Consider the following 12,504-nt stretch of genomic DNA (forward strand, 5'->3'; position numbering starts at 1 on the left):
GTATTATGCTACATGAAATAAATCAGAGAGAGAAAAGCAAAGACCATATGATTTCACTTATATGTGGAATCTAAAACACAAAACAAATGAGCAAAACAGAACTCATAGATACAGAGAACAGATTGGTGGTCATCAGAGGGGAAGGGTGTTGGGGTGGACACAATGAGTAAAGGAGGTCAATTATGTGCGACAGATGGTAACCAGACTTATTGAGGTGATCACTTTATAATGTATGCAAAAATCAAATTTTTATGCTATATGCCTGAAACTAATATCATGTTATATGCCAATTTTACCTTAATAAAGGTAAAATTAAAAAAGTGACTACCCCATGACAAGCCCCACACTGGGTGCTCCTCAGATGCTAGCTCATTTTATCATTTACTCTCAAGGGACTGACCCTCTAGGATGTGAGTAAATTTCTCAAGACCTGGAACCTCTATGTAGCTGACCAAGATCCAACCCAGCACTTCCAGCTCCAGACCCTGGGATGCTCTCTTCCCTGCACCACATTCTGCCTTAAGAGATGAATCCGGGGCATCTTTAAATGCCCAGCTGATTTCCAGACTTCAAATGAATCAACATGTCTGCAGAGTGTGTATTGGAAAGAACCCAGGAACTAGCTGAGTGATCCAATCACTTTATCTTGCAAAAGAGGAAATAGGGCCCAGGGAGGGGAATTGCCCTGCCCAGAGTCACACAGCCCTTAGAATCCAGGTCTTCCAACTCAGGGCTCCGCGTGCAGCTCCATGCCACACGCATGCTCTCCCTTCCCTCCCTCCATCTTTTAATGACGTTTGGATACCAAGTAAAAAACTATCTCAGTGGAGTCCCTGCAAATATTTTCCGTTTGGTTTGCAGGTTAGAGAGATTCCTGCCTCGTGGTTTTAGACAATTTACGCTTCCATTCTCAAAACAGATTTTTCTCCTAATAAAGGCTTTTATTACTATTATCCACCTGTCATTACCAGGCATTAGACAATTATAGAGCACAGACTGGCTCTCCCACCATGAACCTTCCCCTCTGCTTTCGGCAGGGGGAGGGGCACACATAAACAGAACATTTCATTAAAAAAATAGAGACGAATCTTTAATTTTTTTTTAAGCACTGCCAAGACTGCTACCTACGCTTTTTAAAACTTTGTTGTGAAAAGTCATTGGCGTGAGTGAGAGGGGGATAAAAAAAAAGTGTGGGCTAGAAGCCGTCTCCAGCCCCATTTTGATTGCCAGACGATTGACAAAATAATTTGTACCCGTCGATGCTCATGAAGGGAATTTTTACAATGGATTTGCCAAGCAGATTTTTAATTTTAATCAGTAATGAAAAAATGACAACACGGATCACAACAAGACATCAGCTGCTGAGCGGGCTTTGCAGTCCCTGTCAGGCAGCCTCCATCAGGGACCCGCACCTCCGTGAACATCAATCACCGGTTTCAAACTCCTGTACATCTTCAGGATTTAATTAGACATTTAAGTTCTTTACCCGCAATTTGCAAAATTGTCACTTACCAAAAGTGCAAGACACTAAAAAATGTTCCGCGTGAGTCCCGGGAGCCTGTTTGTTTACCTCCCGCCCTGGGGAGGACTGCAAGGTACCGGACACTCTCTCTCCCGGTTGCGGCTGCTGACCCACAGCTACAGATCATTTTCAAAAAGCAAACACTTAAAGGTTGATGATTACGGTAAAAAGCAGCCCAAACCATTGTGGAAGGACACGGGAGAGGAGGAATGGATGTGACCATGGTTTGTTCTCTTTGCGCAAGCTTATTCTGAAACCACCTCGGTCATGATGACTGGCCCTGGTCTGGAAAACAGAAGGGCTTTAGAAGCAGGTTGGTGTCCTGGCTCCATCGCGAACCAGCCGTGTGGCCCTGAGCCAGTCGCTACTCCTCTCTGAGCCTCGGCTTCCAATAAGCCCAGAAACAGATATGTAAAAATAAAGAAATAAGCAGCCTCCATTAATGAACTGCAAGAACCTACATAAAGTTCCTGTAGCATGCTTTATAGAGGTTAATTCCACCTTGCTTAGGGGATCAGGAAATGTCCCACCCATCTGAAGAGGGATGTACCATGCAGGTCATGCGAGTGAGAGACAGATCAGCATTCCTACCTATTGTGGCCAAGAGGAAGGCTCCTGACAGCCAGCCTGGCTGGCCCGCCCTGTGACCGCCTGTCCAGGATCGCTGGCCAGCAGCCGTGACCAAAGACATGCACGACATAGAGTATATTTTGCCATCTGGGGCTTTCATCTTCCACCTTCAAAAGCCCCTAAAGCTGGGTTGCTTTGAAATCTTTGGAGCTTGGGGTTTTTCATTCTGTTTGGTTTTCTGGTCTAGATAAAACGAGTTATTCTTGGTTTAATTTTTCACTGATGGGAGAGTAGGTTGGAGGATGAGCCTCCCAAGGTTCACCGAGGCTCTTAGCTCAGGTGCAGCGCTCAGGAAGCAGATTGGAAAATAAGCAGCACCTTCTCCTTTAAGAGAACCTTGGCTTAGGGAGGTGCATTATTGAAAAGAACATAAAAGGTGGATTGTGAAAGCCTATTACTCACAGATAAGAAATGCACCCCAGGCGAAGCTGAGGAGCACAGACTTCTTTTCTAGCTGAAGTTTCTTTCAAGTGATGGTTGGCCCCCACCCCTAAGAGCAGAGGGACGGGAGGGATGTTCTCACCTTGCACTCCAGTCTCCAAGTACGATGGACAAGCGCCCCAAACTGCAAGTGTTAAACCAATTTACTAGTCAAAACTGACAAAATGTGCTTTACAGTTTCACCCCTACCAAGATTACCTGTCCTCACCTGGACGAATCCCCACTGCTTTCCTGAAGGAGACAGACAAGGCGCTGTCTCATTCCCCACTAGCCATCATGGCAATCTTGTCTTTGGAGCGACCACGAGGGCCTTTCCCACGAGGATGCAGTCTGTCCCATCTGCACCGCGGACTCACAGAACCCACAGTCCATGAATCTATGTCGGCAGGAACTGAGCCTTGGCAAGTCCAGGCTGGGGCTCTGAGGCCGGCGACTCCAACCCCACTCAGGTGCCAAACCGCTGTGTGACGGAGGCAAGCCACTGCCCCCCTCTGGGCCTCAGCTTCCCCATCTGAAAATCAAAGGTGCTGTTAGGATGACCACTAAAATTCCTTCCGCCCCACAATGAGCCCTGATTCTGTGAAGCCATGACACTAATCTAGGGAGAAACAAACTAACACGAGTTTAGAATCTGTAGATCTAGCTTCGAATTCTAACTCTGCCATGAGTTTCTGCCTGTGTGTGTGCGCGCGTGTGCGCGCACCAAAGGTGTTGCCTCCTCCAAGAAGCCCTCCCTGATTTCTCTTCCCTGGGCTCCCGGCGGAAGGGCCTCTCAGGAGTGCCTGACCCAGATCCGCCTGTACCATCTCACAGCTTTGCCACAGCTCCTTCCTGTGTGTTAGTGGGAGCCATGCTGGGGGCTTTCACTTCATAATGTCACGGTCTGTTGACCTGTCCATCCCTCGTCGGGTCTTTGGGCCCTTTCATCTCTTTTATGGGCCCAGGTCCCCAAGATCCTCCTTACATTTTTGTGTGTGTTCTCCTCTGGTTCCATCAGTTTTGCCTCTATCGGCCTGCACCTGCAACACCCTTTAGGGGACAGGTCTGGGCTACCTGAGCTGCCTCATCTGCATTCAGAAAGTCTAAGTGCCCAGAAGTTTACCAGTCCCTTGGAAGGTCTTTGGCTGGTGCCTGGCCCAGCTCCCTGGCCTTCGGTCCTATGAGCTCAGAGGTACAACTTGTGCTCCAAAGCGCCCCTGTGGGATCAGGCTGAGATGGGGGTTTGCCCGAAATCACGCCCTCGCTGAGCTTCTCCCCTGTCCTCTTCTCATCCCTACCCCTGCCTCTTACCAGCTTCTTCTGGGAGCACTTCCTTAACACATGGTTCTTGTGTGTGGATCTGTTTCTGAGCAGCCAAAGCTAAAACATCCCCATTGCTAAGGGAAGGGTGTGGCACAGAGTAGGTGCCCCTCAACAAATGTTTGTTGAATGAATGAGTGTATATCTCCCCGGGCTCAGTAAGTGTTGGCTGGACACGTGAATTATTTCATAGAGATGGAAAGCCAGGTTAGGCCGGAGGAGGTCTTCCAGAAGAAGTCTACCTTGGATTATAAGCCCCACGAGAGTGGAGATTTGTATCTGGTTTCATCGCATCCACAGAGCCTGGCCCATCATGGGCTCTCAACAAATATTTATTGACTGGAAGAGCAAATGTAGTTCGCCCCTTTGCTGCCGACAAGTGCAGCATCCTCCAGTTAAACACCTGCTCTGTTTGAAAAGAACCCTGGGACTTGGCTTTCCACCCTGATGCTGCACAGAGCCTGGGCCCCTTCTTTCCAGACTCCTCCCTCCCACCGGAGCCATGGCCTATGACCAGGACCAAGCGGGGCTGCAGGACAGCTAGTCCCATCTCACCAAAAGTGTGTTCATGGCCCACACCCAGAAAAGATGCCCCTGGGCAGCATCACCCTGGGTGACCTGCCTGGAACTGAGGGAACAATGGCTGGGCAGAGCGATGCCAGCCCTCCGTGGGCCGAGGCAGGCTGGGGCGGCAGGTTCACACACTTCAGACATGTGTGTGAGCGCCCTTCATAATAGGGCTTTGTCCGGGCCCCAGTGAGCCAGCGTCTGCAAAGCCCTGGGAGGGTGCAGGCGGTGGCCCACATACACAACGCCACCCTCCAGCTCTGGGAGGCTTGGTCCAGAGTCTGCAAACACGGGGACTTCCAGGGAGCGGACGAGCTGATCCTAGGACCCCGCCTGCCAACACTTCTCTGTGGGGCTAGAAGTATACAAGGACTTACTCCCCGACAGTTTGAAAACAAGTCTTACTCCCTGGCCATTTGAAAAGAAGGACATGATGTGGACCATAAGGAAGAGGGAGGAAATCTCCAACCACTGAACACTTACTGGATACCAGGCCCTGTGCCATGTAGTCTATCTTCCTTTATCTCATCTCACCTCTGTGAGTGAGGAGGGCATCATCATAACTGGTATACAGATGAGCAAACTAGGCTCTGAGCCGGAAAGGGACTTGCCCACCCTCACCAGGACCCCAGGTGTCTCTGCCTCCAAGGCCTGTGCTCTTGCCCCTCCCCCACACAGATGTGCAGAGGCCTCTTCCTCCCTCCCTAAACATCCGCCACCCCTCACCTCTGTCAGAGCGGTCCCGGCTGGGTGGATGGTGCACATGGACTTGGCAGGGCATCCAAAATGTGATTTATATTTTATTAAAGTCTGAGGACTAAAAACAGAGATTCTTTACCGAAAGAAAGACAACAGAAAGCATGATAGGAGAGCTACAGGAGAAGGGGAGAAGGGTGGTGTGATGGCGGCCTGAGCGTTAGAAGCAGAAAGACCTGGGCTCAAGTGACAGCTCCACCACGTCCAAGCTGTGTGACCTAGGAGGAGTTCCTTAACCTCCTGAGCCTCTGCCCCGTCACCTGTGTTTTGGGCAGAGAATCATGCCCTCCTACTACACCTAGGAGCATCACAAGAATGGTCTTGTCATATGACAAATACCCGATGAAGGTTTCCTATTAATATTACTATTGACCATCATCCTTCTCCTCATGTTTCTAGAGCCAGTTCTGCCACTTATTGGCTGGGGAATTTAGACAAGGGCGTTAGTGTCTCTAGGTCTCAGTTTCTTCATCTACAAAATGGGAATATAGGTCTCCACCATGGAAGGCCATGAGGGTTAAGTGCGGTCATGTGCATTAATACTCTTAGTGTGGCGCCCAGTGGACACACGCACCAGCAGATCATACCATCAAAATCCTACCAGTTTTCATTTGGCAGATCAACTGACTATGGCCAGTCCTCAAAGGTAGCAATGACAGTCACCTCAAGTGCACGTTGTGTCCACCTCCAGGGGCATCCATATCCTGGGGAGGTATCTTACAGCAGCTCCCAGAAGCCGACTGGTCATCTAGTCCTACCTTGGCTTTCAGTAGCATCCTTTGGTAGCTTGAAATTGTCTGGGGTAGAAGTATTAACACCATGGAAATTGGCAAATTGTTGCAAATCAGGAATTTCCCCCCAATACGCTGGTTGTTACACATTAACAGCACACCACACCACTGATTATTTCACTTCCTCTGATAACCTCAAGATAACGTGTAACAACCAAATAGCACAGACCCCGTCCTGCTGGAATGCACAAGAGTTTTGAGACCACAGCTGAGATCCCAGCCTTGGGTCCGAGAGGTCCATTTCACAAATGAGGAAATGCAGGGCCAGACCCCATTTCTCAACACACTCTTGAGTCCTCAGGGGAATGACACGAGGCCATTAAAATCACAGGAACCATCAGAAGGTGCTTAGCAAGGATGCACAAACTGCCAGTTGAAGGATCACAACCCCTACACTGTCAGAGGCAGAGCCGGGGCCAGCGTCCAGAGGGCACTGTACCTTGGGAAGCAGCCAAACCCTGATCCATCCCACTCAGACAGCCAAGGGGGAAAGGTCAGTCTCCCAGCGATCGATTATCTGCAGGAACTATCCCCGTGCACACACCAGAAATGTAGACGCTGAGCCAAGGAAGCAGCCTTGCCCTTGGTCCAAAAAGCTGTCTGCCGGCCACAGGAAGGGAGAACGTGCTAGGAGAGAGAGACGTGAACGCCAAGGCGTAGCTCTAGCCGCTGTAGGACACGCTGCCCCTGCTGGCTTCAGCCCTGCCCACCACTCTTCCCAGTGCTGGGGCTACCCCTCCCGGACCCCCTGCCTCTCACAGCAGCCTCTCCTTTTCTTAAAAGATTTTATTTATTTATTTGAGAGAGAGAGTGAACGGAAGGGAGAGGGAGAGAGAATCTGAAGCAGACTCCTCACTGAGCATGGAGCCCGACTCGGGGCTTGATCCCACAACCCTGAGATCATGACCTGAGCTGAAATCAATAGTCGATGCTTAACCCACTGAGCCTCCCAGGTGCCCCTGCAGCCTCTCCTTTGTCCTCCTTTGAGGTAGCTCATGTTTACTGAACACTTGGCTGTATGACAGGCCCAAAGTGAGTGCTTCCGTGCATCCCGACACCTCACCCTCCCAGTGCCCAGGAGGTAAGCACTGCCAAGTCCTCGTTCTGCAGCTGAGAAAGCAAGGCTCAGAGAGTTTGAATAACTCAGCCAACATCACTCAGCTAGGTGACTTCGATAGTCAACAATAGAGACTCCAGGGCCCAAGGGAAAAACCAACCAGTAAATATCTGTCAAGCTAGTGAATCAGTGACCAAAGGTAAGAGTTTTTTAAACTGTGAATTTTTTAAAACACAAATTTGATCTTTTCCTGCCTTGCATAAAGCCCTTCTAGGCCACCATGACCTTCAGACTGAGCCCAAGCTCCTCACCTGGCATTCGGAGCTCCCGTGGCTGCCCCCCACACACCTGCAGCATTCTCTGCCACTGCCCAGGCAGCATTGGAGGCCCCCAAGGGTGCTACCAGCGCCCTCCCAGGCCACCATGCTTCCTGAGCTCCCTCGAGGTCGCCCAGAGAACACCCTCCATAGCACCTGCCTTGGCAATCCACAAAACCCTAGTTGGCCATTCACTCCCACCTATGTATGGCCTCCTATGAAGGCTTCCAGACCCTCCCAAGCAGACTCAGCAACTATTTCTCCGCTTCCAAGATACCTTGGTCCAGCTCCTAAGGGTTGTCCATGGCCTTCCCGCCTTCCCACTGGTCCTTGGGGTCCCAATGTCTGGGGCTGAAATATGTCCCTCCAAAATTCCTATGTTGGAGGCCCAACACCCGGTTCCTCAGCACATGATCATAGTTGGAAAGAGAGCCTTTACAGAGTTAAAGTGAAGTTTTCAAGTTAAAATGAAGTCATCAGAGTCGGCTCTAATCCAATATGATGGGTGTCCTTCTGAGAAGGGGACATTTAGACACAGAGAGACACACAGGGAGATCACCACGTGAACATGAAGACAGCATTGACAAACAAAGGAGCGAGATCAGAATAGATTTTTCCTCAGTCCACGGAAGGAACCAACCCTGGGGGCACCTTGATCTTGGACTTCTGGCTTCCAGAACCATGAGACAACCCATCTCTGTTGGTTTTACTCACCCAGGCCATAGTACTTTGTCATGGCAACCCCCAGAAACTAACCCAGCTGGAGCCAGCACTGGACTCTCAAGCTTGTACCCCACACCCACCTCAGTGCCCGAGTCTGAGGAGTGGACATTCGGGTGAGTAAAGGGACAGGTGAGTACAATGTTTTGAGGTCAAAATAATAGACTTTTTACCAAATTAACTGATAACTGAGGCTTTTTTTTCTTCTGCTGGCCAGCAATTTTCAAATAATACACCCTGGTAAAAAGAAATGGGGCATGAAGCAGGGGGCTTCATTCATCCAAGAGGATTTATTGAGCACCTGCTATATACCTAGGCCAGGCTTCCATATGTGCCTAATGCTCTGGAGCAAAATCAGAGTTCCACTGCAGTAGAAGACTTTTTCCACCCCACCTTCTCTCTCTCTCTCTCTCCCTCTCTCTCACACACACACACACACACACACCATCAATGAGCAGAATTTTCTCAGTTTCAAGTTCTTCCTGTCCTAAATTTCTCTTAAACTTTTGACTCTTTGTGCTAGTAGAAGATATCACCTATCATACTTCAAACTATACTTAGTGTATTTCATCACTTTAGGCTTAAAATGCCAACAATGTTTCACGACATTCTGCAAAGTACATCACGACCCTTTCTATTTTTAACTTGACAACCTCAGTTAAACTGTTTTTTAACTGCCGTTAAAAAAAAAAAAGATTTTGTTTGTTTTGAGGGGCTAAGTTGGAGTCTATATATCCATCAGCAATTCAAGAAACATTGTTCAGTCCTACTATGTGCCAGGCACACGTGAGCGCCAGGCACAGAGCAGGTGAGGCTACTGAGAGGAGAGGTCGTGTCTCCACAAAGACCTCCCAGGCCCACTGCATGTGGGGTCAGTGTGGGCACTAAGGGGAGGATAGTTGCATGAGACCCTCCTTGTCCTAGATCTACCTGCGCTCTGCCCATCAGTCCAGCAAAGCTCCGGTTCCTGGACGGTTGAGGGGCAGGTGGTCAGGCCAAGCGGGGGGATGAGCTTTAGCTGCCCCGTGCCGCCAAAATAGGGAATTCAAACCTCATATGAGCACATCAGTCAGGAAGTGACCAGGAAAGGTCCAAAGCTGGTAAGGCCAGGCCTGTTGGATAGGAAGCCAGGAGATCCCAATCTGGGGAGATCAGAGAGGCTGCCCCGATGTATCTCCAAATCCTCACGAAACTGCAATTCATTATGAGCACGTCTATCTGCCTGCTTACACTGTGAGCCATTTGAGAACTCTGCCTGCATCCCTGACCTACCCTGGCCCCAGGTGAGCTCTTGGCAAATGCTGCTGGGATTGAACTATTTCCAGCTAGGGTCACAGCAGGACAACAAGGTGGGGTGTGGCTCACCCTGAGCTCTTGGGACTCTGCCTCTCCCAGCCCAGTGCTCCCCGGCCCGCCCAGCACAGGACCTGGCCCCTTTCCCTAGGGCCCCAAGTTGGAGGAGATGAAACCAATAGGTCCTGAGCAAGCACTGTGCGCACGCGCTCACTGGGGGCCTCCTGTCTGCTGCGAGACGGCAAGATCTCACACACCTGTGCGTGCTACTGGGACACACTCACTATTCTCACACCGCAAGTCTGTCTAGCTCCAGTCGGACTCTTCCGGCTGTGCCAGGCTCCATCACTCACGAGCCAGACGGTGACAGTGATTACCGTGATGACAGAAAGCCTGAGATGGCACACTCTCCATGAGCCTGGCACTGTCCTCTCCAACCACCCCTGAGGGAAATGTCGTTATACCCATTTGACAGATGAGTGCACCAAGGCACAGAAAGGATGAAGACCTTGCTGGAAGTCTTGCAGCTGGTAGATGGCCAGGCCATCTCCCCCCCAGTCCTCCCCCCAGGACTCTGACCCCCTCTGCAAACCTTTCAGCAACACTTGCCCCCCGTGTGCTGTGGGCTGTTGGGAGCCAGACAGCTTTACCCTGTGGGTCCTGTGGGAGCCACCCTCACACAGGCCCTTTGCTGTGGAAGCACCTCGTGGGGGAGCTCGGACTCCCGGGGCCAGGAGCTCACGGAACAGGGATTCCCACATCAGGCAGAGCAGATGAAGGTGGTTGGAGGTCAGTGGGCCTTGTCAGGAAGTTGGATCCACTTTGCAGAAAAGTCACTCAGATGCAGAGACCAGAACCTGCTGGAAGGGGGCAAAGGACAAACCTCCCTGCCAGCTAAATACATACCTCCCACACACGCCTGTCAAAAGGCAAAGGAGGGGCTCCTGCACCCTGGCCTAGCTAAAGGAGAGCAAGTTTTGGAGACTGGTCCAAACCCAGTTCCTGCCATTTGTGAGCTGTGTGACCCATAGAACATCATGGAACCTCTCTGAGCCTTATATGCTGCAAAGAACAGAGGTGGAAATATTTTCAAGGCTTATGTGTAATTGAAAAACATTTTCTCCCACAGTACTGAGTAGTTTGTAGGAAAGGCAAATTCTCTTTTGTCTGGAAGGAAGGTAGAGCCTTCAACTAGTCCTTTTCCTCCCCTCCCCACCCCTCCTATCTTCAGTGGGCCAGGCCCCTCCAGCTAATCCTGCTGTGCTGAATCCATGGGGAGGATGCTGAAATGGGTGACCTGAGTCAGGGCTTCCTGGGTCCCCCAGGAGTCCCAGCTGCTGGGCCCTGACTTGCCCCTTGGCCTCTGGGAGGAAAGGGAAAGAAGCACAGTCCTCCACCGCACCCCTGGCTCAGGACCCTTTACCTGCCTCAGGGACCCTCCACGCAAGTCTCCAAAGACACTGTTCTTCCATTTTACGGATGAGGAAACCAAGGCTTAGATTGTTGAAATCAACCATGGACACATCAGGATCCAAATCTAAGGCAGTAGAACCCCAACACCCAGCCACACACCCTGGGATCCGCGAGCGGCCCAATCTCACGGCACCTTCACTGTGCTCGCACCAGGGCCGGAAGTGAGATGCGCTCCTCAGCTGGAAACAGGCAAGAGCCGCCCGAGCCCTGCCAATCATCCGGCAGAACATATGCATCTCAAGGATGGAACAGTTGTATGCTCTTTTTTCCCCAAACTTAATATTTTGCATGTTCCTCTCTCAAACACCACAAACCTTCCTGCCGCCATGTTGCATAAGCCCCAGAGATATTTTCTTTCTTATGTTTTACCCCACACAGCGGCTGTCTTCTGAGAAAAGAAATCGACCAAGGGACAAAATCTTGTAAATATTCCAGCCATTCACTTATCCAGCATAATTACCGTGCAAGGAGCAACATTTGGGCCTCAACTCACTAGCAGATAACTCACTTCATTATGCAATTAGCCAACACTCAGTTAGCGGGGTTTCAACGCATGCAAGCTCACAGGGGCAGCACAGGGTTCCAGGAGACCCTGTGTACCGGGACAGACACCACAAAGTGCTACCTGCCCTGGGGAAGATGCCTAGAGAAGGTTCATTTGGAAAAATGAAGGTGAGCTCCTAAAATCTTGGAATCCACCTCCTCCTCTCCATCCAATCTGCTTCCACAGGCCCCGGGACTTAGCTCGGGTTGCTCTAACAATGCAGACCGGATGTTCTAACTGACAGACGCTTATTTCTATTTATTCTGGAGGCTGGGAAGTCCAAGATCAAGATGCCAGCTGACTCAGTTCCTGCCAAGGTCCCTCTTCCTGTAGACAGCCGCCTTCCTACTGTGTCTTCCTGTGGTGGGAGAGAGCGCTTGGGTGTCTCTTCCTCCTCTAATAAGGGCACCAGCCCTAATGACTTAGGGCCTCACCCTTATGACCTTCTTTCACCTTCATCACCTCCCTAACTCCAAATACAGTCACACTGGGGATTAGGACTTCAATCTATGAATTTGGGGTGGACACAAACTTCAGTCCACTTGGGGGCTGAGTCTACTCCTCGCCACTTGTAAATGTAGAACGAAAGCAGAGGTATGTGCATGAACCCATAATTCTTCCAACCACCCTCTAAGGCGGACGTTCTCCTGGCTCACTTTACAGCAGGGCAAAGTGAAGCTTGGAGAGGTTGGAGGTCTTGCATTGGGTCATACCAGCTTCAAACCCACCACTGAAAAGCACCAGAGTGCATGCCCATGCTTCTCAAACCTCCTGCACCGAAACCACTCAGAATGACTTAAAAATAAAGATTCCAGGACCTACCCCAGATGGACTGAATCAGAATCTCTGGAGCTTTGGCTAAGGAATCTGGATTTTTTTTTTTAAACACGCCTCCTGAATGATTTGTATAGACAGTGAAGTTTGGGAATCACTGAACGGCATGCCACCTGATGAGTTAGTCCAGGAAAGAGTGCACCTGCCAGGTTTTCAGCACCCATTTCCCAAGCCCAGTGCTCCACTTCTGCTGTCACGCTGCTGGTGTTTTGCTTGCTGTTCAGGACAATATGCATTCAACACACTTCTAAGAGCCAGCC

The sequence above is a fragment of the Phoca vitulina genome, unplaced genomic scaffold (assembly GCF_004348235.1).
Source record: "Phoca vitulina isolate PV1807 unplaced genomic scaffold, GSC_HSeal_1.0 scaffold7, whole genome shotgun sequence".
Classification (NCBI taxonomy): domain Eukaryota; kingdom Metazoa; phylum Chordata; class Mammalia; order Carnivora; family Phocidae; genus Phoca; species Phoca vitulina.